The sequence below is a fragment of the Sorex araneus genome, chromosome 6 (assembly GCF_027595985.1).
Source record: "Sorex araneus isolate mSorAra2 chromosome 6, mSorAra2.pri, whole genome shotgun sequence".
NCBI lineage: Eukaryota > Metazoa > Chordata > Mammalia > Eulipotyphla > Soricidae > Sorex > Sorex araneus.
Genome location: NC_073307.1, coordinates 34,676,726 through 34,690,482, shown reverse-complemented (window position 1 = coordinate 34,690,482; position 13,757 = coordinate 34,676,726). Strand labels below are relative to the sequence as shown.

At 41.2% G+C, this 13,757-nt stretch overlaps 1 pseudogene; it reads left to right on the top strand.

The window, feature by feature from the left end:
* Positions 1 to 2,542: 2,542 nt before the first annotated feature.
* On the top strand, positions 2,543 to 2,802 carry LOC101558247 (COX assembly mitochondrial protein 2 homolog; annotated as a pseudogene).
* The last annotated feature ends 10,955 nt before the right edge of the window (positions 2,803 to 13,757 follow it).

The window sequence follows — 13,757 nt, the reverse complement described above, 5'->3', positions numbered from 1 at the left end:
ATTAGCCCCAGCCATTAAGCACAGTCACAAAGAGATGGCCCCCGGTGGGCTCCAAGACAAGTTGGGGAAGCTTTTACTGAAATGCAGACAGACCCCGGTGCATTTGGAAAGCTGTCTAGCTAAATCCAGTGCCCTCTGCTGTGGGCCTTCCCTTTAACCCCGGATCTACCTCCCTAGACGCTGGCCAGCCAGGGAGTCAAACAGTTATTTATTTATTTATTTATTTATTTATTTAGTCTAAACGCGCCAGGGTGAGAAGATGAAGTTGTGAATGATTCGTTGTTTAAACTAAAGCCAGGTAGTGAGTCTTGGGATGTCCTCGCAGGGACCCACCTTCCCCACCGTTTTCAAGGAGGCCAGGTGTTCAAGCCACTTTGTTTGTGCGCGCTGGCACAAGCTTGGAGCACTAGTCAAGTCTCCCTGGGCAGCGGATGAAATTTTGTTTTTGCTGCCCCAGAGAAAAGACTTTTATTTGGTGGATTTCCGATGCCACAAACCTGCAGGAAGCCAGGACGTCACCCTGGGCCATCTCTGCCCCGGGGCGGCTGCTGACTCTCGTCCTCTCACAGATACGGCTCTGCCCCCCTGTGCGGGCTCTCAGGCCGAGGGGCTCCAGCGAACAGTCTATCTGCTCAGCTGAAGATGGAGTGCTAATCTAGAGGGACTCGAAATGGCTCTGTCATTTTCTAGATGACAGCTTCTATTTTCCACTGGCTTCTGGCACATGTGCTATCATCCATCTATGTCAAGAAGACACTTGCTTATCTGGTGGCGAGAAATGCTTTTGTTAAAAACGCGTAACTGCAGTTCATCAGTCTTGGCTGTAAGTTGTTGATTTTGCTAAACTAAGTTTAAACTCCGCTGTGGCTTTGTGATATGACATCTATTTTTATTAGATATTGTCATGATTATTTATAGGATCTTGGAAGCATACCAGGGATTACAGAGAGGCAAGTTAATCAGCCCAAGTGGCGTAAAACAAAAGTCCCAGGGCTACGGTGTACACGTGTTATTGGCCTCATTCGTCATTTTGTGACCATTCTAAATTAATAAAGTACATATCAAAGAAGAGATGAGAGTGAAACAAGGACTATGAAATACAACACATAATAATACATGTTTCACAACAGTTGATGGCAAACATTAAAGAAATTATTTGATAAAACTAGTCATCTGATTAGATCATAAAATTATATCAAATACCAAAAAATATTATCTTAAAAGGTCCGTGACTAAATTTTAGAAATGATTAGTGGTTGTTGTTCTTGTTTTGGTTTGGGGGCCACATGCAGCAGTGCTAGGAACTACTCCTTACTTGGTGCTCAGGGATCTTTCCTGCTGGTACTTGGGGACCCTATGGTACCATTGAAGAAACCGAAGCCTACAGCACTCTAAACCGGCGGTGTTCAGCCCTGTGAACTGTCTCCCTGGCCCCAAAATAAAACTCTTCAATTAAAATGGAAAGTGTTTATTTTGCTGCTACTCTGATACTTGTGTCCCTCTGGTTCAATGAAGACTTGGCCGCTCAGAACATGTGTGCAAATTCCAGCTCAGTGGTCAGAATTGGCTCTCACTATTCAGGAGGCTTTTGAAAAATTCACATCCACTACAACCAGCTCAGAGGGATTCTACCAGGCCAGGTAAGTGCGGGGGCCTGATGTCAAATTCATGTGTGAGGATGGGAGAGATAGTACAGTGGGTAAGGTGCTTGTCTTGCATTTAGCAGGTTTGGGTTTGACCTCTAGCATCCTATATGGTCTCCTGAGCACTGCCAGGATTGATCCTTGAGCACAGTGCCAGGAGTAACCCCTGAGCATTGCTTTTTTGTTGTTTGGGTATGGCCTCCAAACAAAAACAAAATAATTCAAGTATGAGCCCTTCTCCTGCTCACCAGCATGAAGTACAACCCCTTTTATTAATTTATTTATTGAGTTTTAAAAATAAATTTGTCACCTTAGTCTGTTTATCTGAACTCTGATCCAAGTTTCCTAAGTCAGCAGCAGGCAATCCACCCTTCGGTTTTATTTTATTTATTTATTGACTAATTGATTGATTGATTGTGGGGAGGGGATTTGGGTTACCTTGTGATGCTTAGAATGGCCTTTTCCAAACTAAGTGGCTGGGAGAGGCTCAGTGGACAGCATGTACACAGGTGTAACATGCATGAAACTCTAAGTTAGATCCTCAATACTGTGTGGGCCCCTGGGCACTGTCAGAATAGTTCTGGTGGCTTGAAGCATTGTTGTTCCTATGAAATAAACCAAAACCACGGGCCAGGAGTGATAGTACAGTAAGTAAGGTGCTTGCCTTGCACGTAACTGACCAAGATTTCATTCCTGGCTCCACATATGGTCCCTGAGCCTTGTCAAGAGTGATTCCCTGAGCACAAGAGCCAGGACTAAGATCTGAGCACAGGCTGCCTCCCTTCACGATGCACCTTGCTGAGACCCAATGGGGTCAGCACCTTCGGCGATGGATACAGGCGCCTGGCAGGAACCATGGTCCAGGTTGTTCTGCTGTGTTCCATCACCTCCTCTGAAAGATGCATCCTGACTTATCTCCACACTTGCACACTGAAAAGTGCAACATCTTACTTAAGGAGTGTCACAAAAATCACAGCTTTTTGAAATTTTTGGGTCATTGCAAAGATTTGATGGAGAGATAAGAAAATGCTTGAAGAAAGAATATATGGAAATGAGGATCAAGAGTAGGGAGCATGGCAATGCGATGAGAAAGAGACTATTTAATTCCCCAGAGGATTCTGAAAAAATAAATTGTGTTTTCACTGCATGCCTTGGCTGAGGGAAGGCCTAAAGCCTCTTGGTTGACAGCTGAAAGAAATGTATCTCATTTGGTCTCCAGAAACATTTTCTGAAGCCATGGAAAGATCTGGAAATGCCTGGATTCTGACATGTTGGCAGAGCCTTTAGTTCTCTTCTTTACCAGAATACTTAACTTCTCAGTTCCTCCCTTTACCTCCACCAGGGGATATTTGAGTAACTTCTCTCCCTTAATAATAAGTGATTTTAATCATTAAAAAAAGGTCTGAGCACAGTCAGGTGTAGCCCAAAACAAAGCAAAGCAAAACAAAAACAATGAAATAAAACACAAAACAAAAAAATGAAGTGACTGGACCAGGGAGCAGAGAAATGATTGGCAGGAGCTGTCTTCAGAGTGCTGCCCACCAGAAGCCCTCTCCATTTAGAGATGAAGACAAAGGCTAGAACACACTATATTTGGCTGCAAAGACAGATGAGTAACATTAGATGTGTAAATAGAATCTAATAATTGATCACAGCGACCAAACAAATCAAGGGACTATCTGTCACAAGCATTTGCTTTCAAACTATGAAGAGAAAAATGGGAAATCTCGCATTTCTCTCTCTTTTTTAGAAAAATGGAAATGTGTTGAGCACCTTTCTCTTTGAAAGGATAAAAACTAAGTGGCTGGGGTAAGGGAGATAAGGAAATAACATTTTTTATGTTAAAGCAATACGAATTTTTATGATAAGGACATAGCATTGTGTGTGTGTGTGTGTGTGTGTGTGTGTGTGTGTGTGTGTGTGGTTTGGGGTGACCCAAACCAAGTCTCCTGAATGCAAGGCAGGTAATCTATCACCAAGTGTCATCCCTAACCACTCAGACATTTCTAAGAAGAAAAAAATAGTTTAAAATAGGGCTTCCAATTAATTATGCTGAATAAATGTAATTACGAATTAAAAAACAAATTTTGAGACTAAGACATAGTAGTTTCCTAAGGAAACTCACACAATGTTTACTTTTAGAAACTGAGTTATATGTTGATGATTTCTTAGTTTATGAGTTTCCTCTCATAGACAAATATTTTAAAAACAAGTGCTTCATTTTCTCCAGGATCTTAGAATCCTTTAAAAATAGATGAAATCTTTCATAGAAAGCAGAATAAAGCATACATGCACTGAAGTCTCACTAAATTGAGTAAGACTTTTATTAAATAGCTAGTGCTTCAGAAATTTTATGCAAATCCCATTTGACTATTTTATGTCATTTTCTCAGCTATATCAGTAAAAATTAATCGCCTATGAAATTCTAACTGTTATGTCAGATTTGCAGAGTGGTATAGGTCAATACTTTCAATTAGAAGAAGCATCTTGCAGTATATACCTTTACAAAGGAGAGATAACAATGTTTAACCTATGCAAGTGTCATTTATCAGATGAGAAAAGAACTTTGCTTATCTCCAGATGATTACTAATCCAGAGATGATGTCAAAAGTGTTCACGGTGCTATTATAACTACCTTCTGAGAACAGAACAAGAGAAAAATTAATTCCAGAGTAAAAGATTTGGAGAATGGAACTGTTTTCTCAACAGCGAGTTAAGAAAGACTGCTTGCTAATTGCGTGTGTGTGTGTGTGTGTGTGTGTGTGTGTGTGTGTTTCAATCACTAACACATCCTCTCTAGAGAGAAGCTTTCTTTTAGAGAGACACCTGACATAGAGTTACACTTGAGTCACAGACTACAGCACTCTCTGCCAGTGAGCGGAGAGCAGAAAAGAAGGCTTGGGATGGGAATGGAGTCTTCAGTGCCTGCAGCTGTCAGGACAGAAAGAAAGGATTACAGCCTTAGCATCCAGCATGAATGCATGGAGACATAAGGCCAGCCTTATATAGAATCGACCAATTCCTAGCCACATCTGTATCAAGGAGGACTGCTATGACTTAGGAAAACATTCTCTTCTTCTTTTTCTTAGTTATTTATTTATTTATTTATTTATTTATTTATTTATTGTGTGTGTGTGTGTGTGTGTGTGTGTGTGTGTGTGTGTGTGTGTGTATGTTTGGGGGTTTGGGTGGGGGGCATGCCCAGTGGTACTCACAGATACTCCTCTCCATGATTGAGAGATCACGCAGTTTGAGACCTAGATTTGGAGCTCCAGCTTGTTAAACTATCCGTCCATCCCAATGTCAAGATTATTTTATTTGTTAATTTATTTATGTTTTGGGGTGGTGCCCGACAGTGGTCCGGGCCTTATTCTTGGCTTTACGCTCAGGGATCACTCCAAGGCAGTGCTTGGGTAAATCATTTTTGGTGCCAGGGATTGAACTGGATCAATTTCCCACCATATTATCTCCTTGGCCTCTCAAAAAAGTAATTGTACTATTTCAGCTTAAAAACAGGGTGCAATCATTATGTGGTGGAATACAGTATAGTGTCACAGAAGTCAGGAGGTCTTGGGGTCAATCTCAATTAAAAAATTCTTTTTGTGTTTGGTGAGAGTTGGGACCACACCTGGCTGTGTTCAGGGCTTACTCCTGGCTGTGTGTTCAAGGGTCACTCCTAGAAGTTCCCTGGGGATCAGATGTAGTGTCAGGGATTGAAACCAGGTCCCCTGTCTGCAAGGCAAGCACTATCTCTCAAGCCCGTAATCTCAATTTTTAAATGCCATATCACAAATTCCTCTTGAGCTCATCTGCCTGTGTTTTATTTGCCTGAGTTTCCAAGTCTCTTTTTCCAAGGAAGAGGTGTCACAGTTTGGGGTAGGGGGTCTTCTTCTATTTCATCTCCTATCACTTCTCTCTCCTGCCACTGATGGGCTGTGAGGGCCTGACAGAGTTAAGAATTTTTTGACCCTCTTTGCAGCTGATACATGTTGCTGCTGTCGAAAGTAGTGAAAAGGGACCCGCAGACACCTGGTTTTATCTTGTGACACTGAAGACTCCAGATTTTAAAGTTTGCGAGTCTTTGGAGCGTATTATTTATTTTAAATTTTAGCCTCAAGTGATTTTTACACCACCAGCACCATATCCTGAGTTGCCTTCTCTTACAAAAAGGGCAAGTACTTTAATATTGATTATTTTATCAGCAAAGATTTTATTCCATTTGATTTTGGTCTGTCTTGGGGAGCTGGTACCACAGACCCTCCTAGGGTATTTTTTTCATTTTTGGTGGTTGGGCCACACCCAGCACTGCTCAAGGCTTACTCCTGGCTCTATACTTAGGGATCACTTCTGGAAGACTTGGGAGACCATATGTTGGAGATAGAATCCAGGCCACTTGGTATGCAAGACAATTAGCTTACCCACTATGCTATCTCTTGAGCTCCAATTTCTGTGAATTGGACTGTTATGATGTTTAGGTGTAGTTTGGTTTTATTCTAGTGGCAAACACTTTCGACAGGAAAAATTTATTGTCTAGATATTTTGAACTTTTGGTCCATGGCTTTTGAAAATGCACACTTCAGTGCTATTAATTATTAGCATTACTCAGATCTTTCTGATAAAGATATTTTGGTTGTCCTGGGGCTATCCCTGTTAGTGGTCAGGGGCTACTTCGGTGTTTGGGGGTTTCTTCTGGAAGTGTTCAGGGGACCATGAGTTGCTAGGGACAGAACCTGGGTATCCTATTAGCAGGGCAGATACACCTGATTTTTTTTTTTTTTTTTTTTTGCTTTTTGGGTCACACCCGGTCATGCACAGGAATTACTTCTGGTGCTGCACTCAGAAATTACTCCTGGCGGTGCTCAGGGGACCATATGGGATGCTGGGAATTGAACCCAGGTCAGCTACATTCAAGACAAACACCCTACCCACTGTGCTATTGCTCTAACCCCGCACTTAATTATTAAGCTATCTCTTCAGCCCAGAGGTTAAGGATTTTATAAACAAATGGCCATTACTATAATATTTCAAGTGAGTTCATTTTTTTAATCTCTAAGAATTTAGATGATTTTTGTTGGGGGAGCATGTTATAGAGACCCGTGTAATACTTGTCAGTACTCAAGGCTTACTTCTGGCTTTGTGCTCAATGGGCACTCCTTGTTGCCTCCTTAGAAGATCATATGTGATGCTAGAAATTAAATCAGGGTTGGCCATGTGCAAGGCAAATGCCTTAATTGCCATACTATCTCACCAGCTCCAAAGTCACAGATATTTTTACCTAAGTCAATTTAGAGAACATTTTGCATTTATTTAAAAAAATTTCAGAAGTCTTAGAATGTGAAATGCAAAGTATTTACAGAATTGATATAAACATTTTCCCTATGTCACGTCCCCTATATAAACTTTTAGTAAATAAATGAATTTAAATATATTGAAAAGGTGGTCATGTATTTGGCTTTCAGAAAACTACTTTTTAGAGATTCATATTAGTCCATAGTTCTCCAAAATTAACATAATGAGAATAAGATAGTAGATGATAATGTCAACTAGGAGGACAGTAAGACATCAAATGTATACATTTACTTAGTCTAGGACTTCTGAACTTGAGGACAAAAGCATTAAGTATCGTATTATTTATATGTATATGGATTATATGTGTATATACATATATGTGTATATATATATATATGTCACTGTCACTGTCATTCTGTTGCTCATTGATTTGCTCAAGCAGGTACCAGTAACATCTCCATTGTGAGACTCATTCTTACTGTTTTAACATATTGGATATGCCACAGGTAGCTTGCCAGGCTCTGCCATGCTGGCGGGATACTCGTGGTAACTTGCCAGGCTCTTTGAGAGGGGCAGATGAATCAAACCCGGGTCAGCCATGTGCAAGCCAAACACCCTACTCACTGTGCTATCGCTCCGACCCGAATATGTATATATATATATATGTATACATATATATAATATGCATTATTATGTGCCCCAAAATGGTCTTACTAGAAAATATAAATAAATCAGAATGACCAACTTTCTACACTAACTTTCCTCTTCCATATGCCCAAATTCCTCCTAATTAGTTTTGCCAGAAATACCTTTGCTGTAAGCCATTTCGCCACAAATAGTTTCACCAAATAACTGACTATATATGACTATTTTGCCATCGAGGGAATCTTCAAAGGAACATTATAAAATATGAAACATTAGTAACAAAACAGAGAAGATAAAATACTTAAATATGAGTATGTTATAAAAAATACAAAATGCAAAATATTTGAGTATGCTTGGAAAAGTAAACAGATTTTTTTGCCGCCCATACCTTGGAAGAATTTTCTTCCATGTCTTTTGTTTGTTCATAGTATTATACACGTTTTGGTATTTGCATTTTGTCTTTGTGATCAAACTTAAGGCAAGTGTGAAATCAGGGAATGCAAAGTCAGATCACAGACTACACTAGAAAATGGTAACGCATCAGCTTGCAAGGGATTTATTTCTTAGTTGATCAATGGAGAAATGAAACCAAGCTGCCAGCTTGTTCTTTTCCTTTTCACAGAAACCACAATCAAAGTGCTTTTACAGGGAATCAAGAGAAGATACTGAGGTCAAGGGAGATTTTAGGGACAGGACTCACATCATTTGGCAATAGAGTTAAAACAGAAAGTAGGAGCATAGAATAATCCACAGCTTTTCTAGTTTGAGGGTCCAAAGCAGAAGTTAACAGAGATAGGGGGGAGGGCAGAAATAAAGGTAGAACAGAAGAAAATACATACGGGACTGGAGTTGATGGTGCTTGTGAAGAATACTGAAGGATATGGCAAGCAGTAAATGAAAACTTTTCTCTCCCTTCCTAAACTTAAGGAACAAAGGACAGGACTAAGAATAAATAACTACATATAATGCATATAGCCATAGACATAGATACAAACAGATTATATATTTGCCTCACTGTCTGAGCAAGCAGCATGGGATAGTTAAAAAGCACATGCAGTGTCAGAGAGATAAAAACACAAGGTTAAGTCACTTACATTGCAAGACAATAAATGCCAGTTCGATTCCCTGCAGTGTATACGGTTCCCTGAGTACCACTAGGAGTCACTCCCCAGTAGAGTCAGGAAGAGTCCCTGAGCACTGCTGGGTTTGGGGTATAAAATAAAAGGAAATAAAAAATAAAAGAAAACAACAAGCGTAAATACACTTATACATCACAAGGTAAAAAATGAGATGGAGGTTTTGAAAAGTTAGAAGGTTAGTTAGAAGGTTTTTTGTCAGTGGAGTGTGATAATCTGGGGAGATCTTAGCCTTTTTTTAAAATTAGTATGTTCTCCCTCAATTTAAAGACCTAGATATTCACACTATTTAAAAAATTTTTTTTTATTAGTGAATAACTGTGAGGTACAGTTACAAACTTATGAACTTTAATGTTTGCATTTCAGTCATACAGTGATCATTTACATCCCTCCACCAGTGCCCATTCTCCTCCACCAATGTTCCCAGTATCCCTCCCACCACCCGCACCCCAACCCCCACCACCCCACCCTGCCTCTGTGGCAGGGCATTCCCTTTTGTTCTCTCTCCTGTTGGCACACACTATTTTTTTTAATGTCATGTCATTTATCTGTTTAAAATAATCATACCTACTCATAGTAGTAATTTGTAGAAATATAGAAGAAAGTAGAAATATATGAGGATAAATATGCTGCTTTTCCTTCCATAAACATTTCATTGTGTCTGAGTGAACACACCAATTTGTGTACAAATTTTAAGATGGAAAACTGGTTGAAATGAGCTGGGGAAGTGCTGATTCTTATTGGCTGTTCTGAACATACAGTGATGTGTCTTTGTGACAGTGCAGTGTGCTTCTCCATGTGTTGGAGGTAGTGCGGGTGGCACTTATATCAAGTTAACAATGACAGTTTTTGTGCTGTTAATATGAAAATAGAAAGTGTGAGTATGCTCCAGATACATGACAGCGTATTATTTTTGTACAATGGAAACAGATGTTATGAAGAAATTGAATCAGAAGCAATCTTGATGGAAATATTTTCACCATGTTACACTCTGCAAAAATGCAAATTCCTTTTCTCTTTCAGCTGTAATCTCAACTCTTCTGGGAAAAAGAGCAATGGAAAATATACATGTAATGGATGTAATATACATAATATGTACTCTATATAGTTAAGCAATAAGTAGCCTAAATAAAATAAAGTAAAATTTAAAAATGAATATCTGGAAGCCTGGATATTTTGGACTAAGGCATTTTATTCTAGTCACGTTGTTTATTTTTATAAAATCCATGTCTGGAATGAAAACAAAGGTAGAATCGGAAGTTAGGAGTCAATTTCAGTGACAGTAGAAGCTTAAGTCATGACACTGATGGCATGTTTTCTTCTTATAGCTTCTGTGAAAATTTCAGGGAATTTGCCAATGTCATCTTTCTCACTTAGGGATACTTAGACAAAGGCAGACATCTACTTATAATGTTTCCTCATTCATCATGAAATCATTAATGTTTCAAAGTTTCACGTTTCAATCCCGCCTGCTTAGGATTTCAATGTAGTTCAAATCAAAGCAATAATGGATCTATCAATAATGACCTAGTCAGAGAAGCAAAATCCCTACAGTTGGTATAAATGAATATCGGTAGACCTGTTCACTCTTCCCTTCCTTTCTGATCCTCCCTCTTCCCTAGATATCTCTAGTCTATATCTAATTTACATCTACATCTAGGTCTACATTTATGTCTATACCTGTCTATCATCAATTGTGATGGGTTTATTGCTGTGTAAATATTTAATTCACTCAGTGCATTTTGGTCTCGGGAGTAGAAAAGGCCAGGGATACAGAGCTAAACACCAAGCTTTAAATATTCAGGTTTCACAGTGGCTAAGACAGCTTAAAGGGATGAAGTGCAACGTGTGGCTTACACAGGGACCCACGTTCAGTCCCAGTACCTCCTCGCCTTCCAAGCGTACCACCAGTGGCCCTCAGCACAGCCAGGGTGCTCTCCAAACAAAACCCAACCCCTATACAGCAAAAGATGAAAGTTTCTATCACCCCTTCTCCCTGTTGAAACAGATCAGAACGTTGTGACCAACCATTACGACTCCAGAACAAAGTATGAACATTTCTCTCAATGATAATCCCATCCTTCATTTCTTTTTATATGGAAGGCTCATGCTGTTCATTTTTTCTTTAGAATTTTCCCTTTGTTTATTTTTTTTCTTTTTTCCTTTTTTTGAAAGCTAGCTCTGGGAAGGAAAGTTTGATGTGGATAACTACGTATAGAAGGGCTTATTGGGGAGAAAATTCATTTATAAAGAAGTGAGTTGTGGATGCACTAGAGCTTGAGAATGTGGTTGCAATGAGACCTTAAGACATTCCCGCAGAGAGACTTGGAGCTGAGAGACTCCTTAGCCCAGTCATTGTTCCTTGAGAAACAGTGTAGCTTTGAGTGAGGATGTTTGCAAAGGTGAGTGATGGGCCCAGTCAGGCTCCACCAGCTGTGGTCCATTTGCAGGTGTCATTGCCAGCAGCCAGGGGATCTGAGGTGCTCAGCGGAGGACACATTTGTTTCCACTGCTCAGACCAACAGGAGAGCAGTTGCCGGTTGATTCTGTGGACCTCATCACTCCTCCTCACCCTGAAGTGATTCCAAAACTTCGACTCCAGTTGGATTCTAAGATTCTGAGATAGTTTGGGTTTCTGCAGAGACTTGTTCTTTTTTTTTCAAGTTTTGATAAAGTTTTGTCTGTTTCAAATCTATATATGGACATATATAGACATATATATGTCTATATATGAAATAAAACCTGAAGATGTTTAAATATTTTATTTCCTTGATCTAATCATTTCACAGATTAACATCTGTCAAAGTATATCTTACTCAGTAATAAAGATTAGGAATCAAATGGAATGTCCATGTCCAGAAACATCAGATACTGGTGTAAGATCAATCGGGAACATATGGAGTATCTCCCAAGATCAGAACTGTGCAAGGCTCAATAAGTTAGTATTAATCACTTCATTGCAACAAAGGGCCATCTGGTCTCCTGGGGTCCCCCAAGATACTTCAGTGGGGGACAGGAAAATATTGTGGAAACTGGGGGCCACAGCATGGGGTCAAAAAGGGGTTAAATCAGTACGGGAGAGCACAGGGAGAAAATGAGGTCAAAGGGGCTCATGTTCAGAAAAAGGTTGAGAAACACCGATAAAAGGTAAAAGCAAAGAGATTTTTGTGAAGGTGTCTGAAATCCTATTAGAAACGATAACAAAATTTGCTCAGCTGCAAAGATTCAATGGAACTTGACAGAACGGAAACCCAACTGGTGAGGATGATGACTGAAGTCAGGTTGGACCACTATTTCAGGCTGTCTGTGCACTTCACAGTGGAGTCAGAGTGAGAACTAGTGGGCTCCCTCGGCCAGGACTTGCATTTCCCTGTGCAGAGGGTCTAAGAGCGGGGGAAGGGGAGAAAAGGGGTGGTAGTGAGTGGGGTCAGAGGGGAAGGCCTATGGAGGAGAAATCTGCCCTTGTTGAATGGGAAGATTTTGTTTCTGCTGGCCCTGGACTGAGATTTATACCCTCCAGGCCTCCTTTTCTCAGGGCTTGGGATGGAAACCGAGAAGAGAGTGCTGATTTTACTGGCATCTCTGGCTTGCACTTATCAGAGCCTGAGACTTCTTGGCCTCGAAAACCACGTGGCCTTCCCTGTACTGAACCTCTTCACGTGTTCCTGCTGGTTTTGTTGCTCTGCGGAGGTCCAGGTAACACAAGCAGGCAAGGTGGGGATTTTCCGACTGCAAGAGCTGAAGAATCTGCTTGCTGGCAGGTGCCAGACCTGCAAATGCTGCCACCTGGGTCTAGGATGTCTCCATCTCTCTGCTTGTCCTTAATCTGTGCCAGATCTCACCCAGACCAGTCCTCCCAGGACCACAGAGATTCCTGTATGCAGCACCAGGATGGGTTCCTTTCCACAAAACACTTAAGACATGAGGCTTTCTTTTCATGAACAATTTCCGGAAAGCATCTAGGTCCCAGTCTGACTGACTAAAGAACAGAAAACCATGATAAACTGCTTGAGGATTTGAGTGCCCCAGGGAAGCTACACAAGGTACTGACATGCCCCCAAAATCAAAACTGAGATTTATTTACTTATTTGGATTTTTTAAAACTACTCCAGGCAGTGCTCAGGGCTGACTCTTACTTCTGTGCTCAGGGAACATTCTAGGTGGTGCTTTTGGGACCATAAACAGTGCTGAGCATTGAACCTGGGAGGCTGCATGCAAGGCAAGCAGTACCTTAAGATAGTACCTTAAGCCCTGTACTATCTCTCCTACCAGAGCAGTGAGATTTTACCTAAGGAAGTTGGGGCCCACATGCCAGAAAAGAGGAAAAGAGATGCCAGGTGACAAAAATAAGTGATGACTTCTAAAATGAGGCAACCTCTATGTGCATATGTTCATCTCTGTATCTTCTGGTAACTATATCCAAGAGGCTGCCACAGAGAAGGACAAGATTAAGAACCTATTCTCAGAGGACTTATGCTCTGCCAAGAGGAGACAGAACCCAAACCGACAGCTAAGGAGCCTGTGTGCTAATGGTCCTCTAGCTCTCCCAAAGCCTCCCTGGTTCTGTTTGGTGATACTGGAGCTGACCCCTGTGTGTGGACATTTCCCCATTTCCAGCAGGTGGTCAATGTCACTAACAGAGGTCACAGGGCTAAATGAGGGTGTCAGGACATCCTTCTCTCAAGACCCTAGCCCTTTGTTTTTGATTTGGGGTCAGGGATTGGGCCATACCTTGTTGTGCTCAGGGCTTACTCCTGGCTCTGCATTCAGGGACCACTCTTGGAGGTGCTTGGGGGGACGATATGGGGTGCCGGGAATCTAACTGATACCAGCTGTGTGCAAGGCAAGTGCCTTCCCAGCTGTACTGTTTCTCTGGCCCTCTCATTTTAAATGTGCAGGGAGGAAGCCCGGGAGCTACAGCAGAAAAGCTCTGGCTGCACCCACAGGTCACACATTCCTCCGGGGCCATGTCCCCTTGGCTCTGTGCTGTACTCTCTCTCCAGCAACTGTGGGCCAACTCTGAAGACTAGCTCCAGCTTTAGAG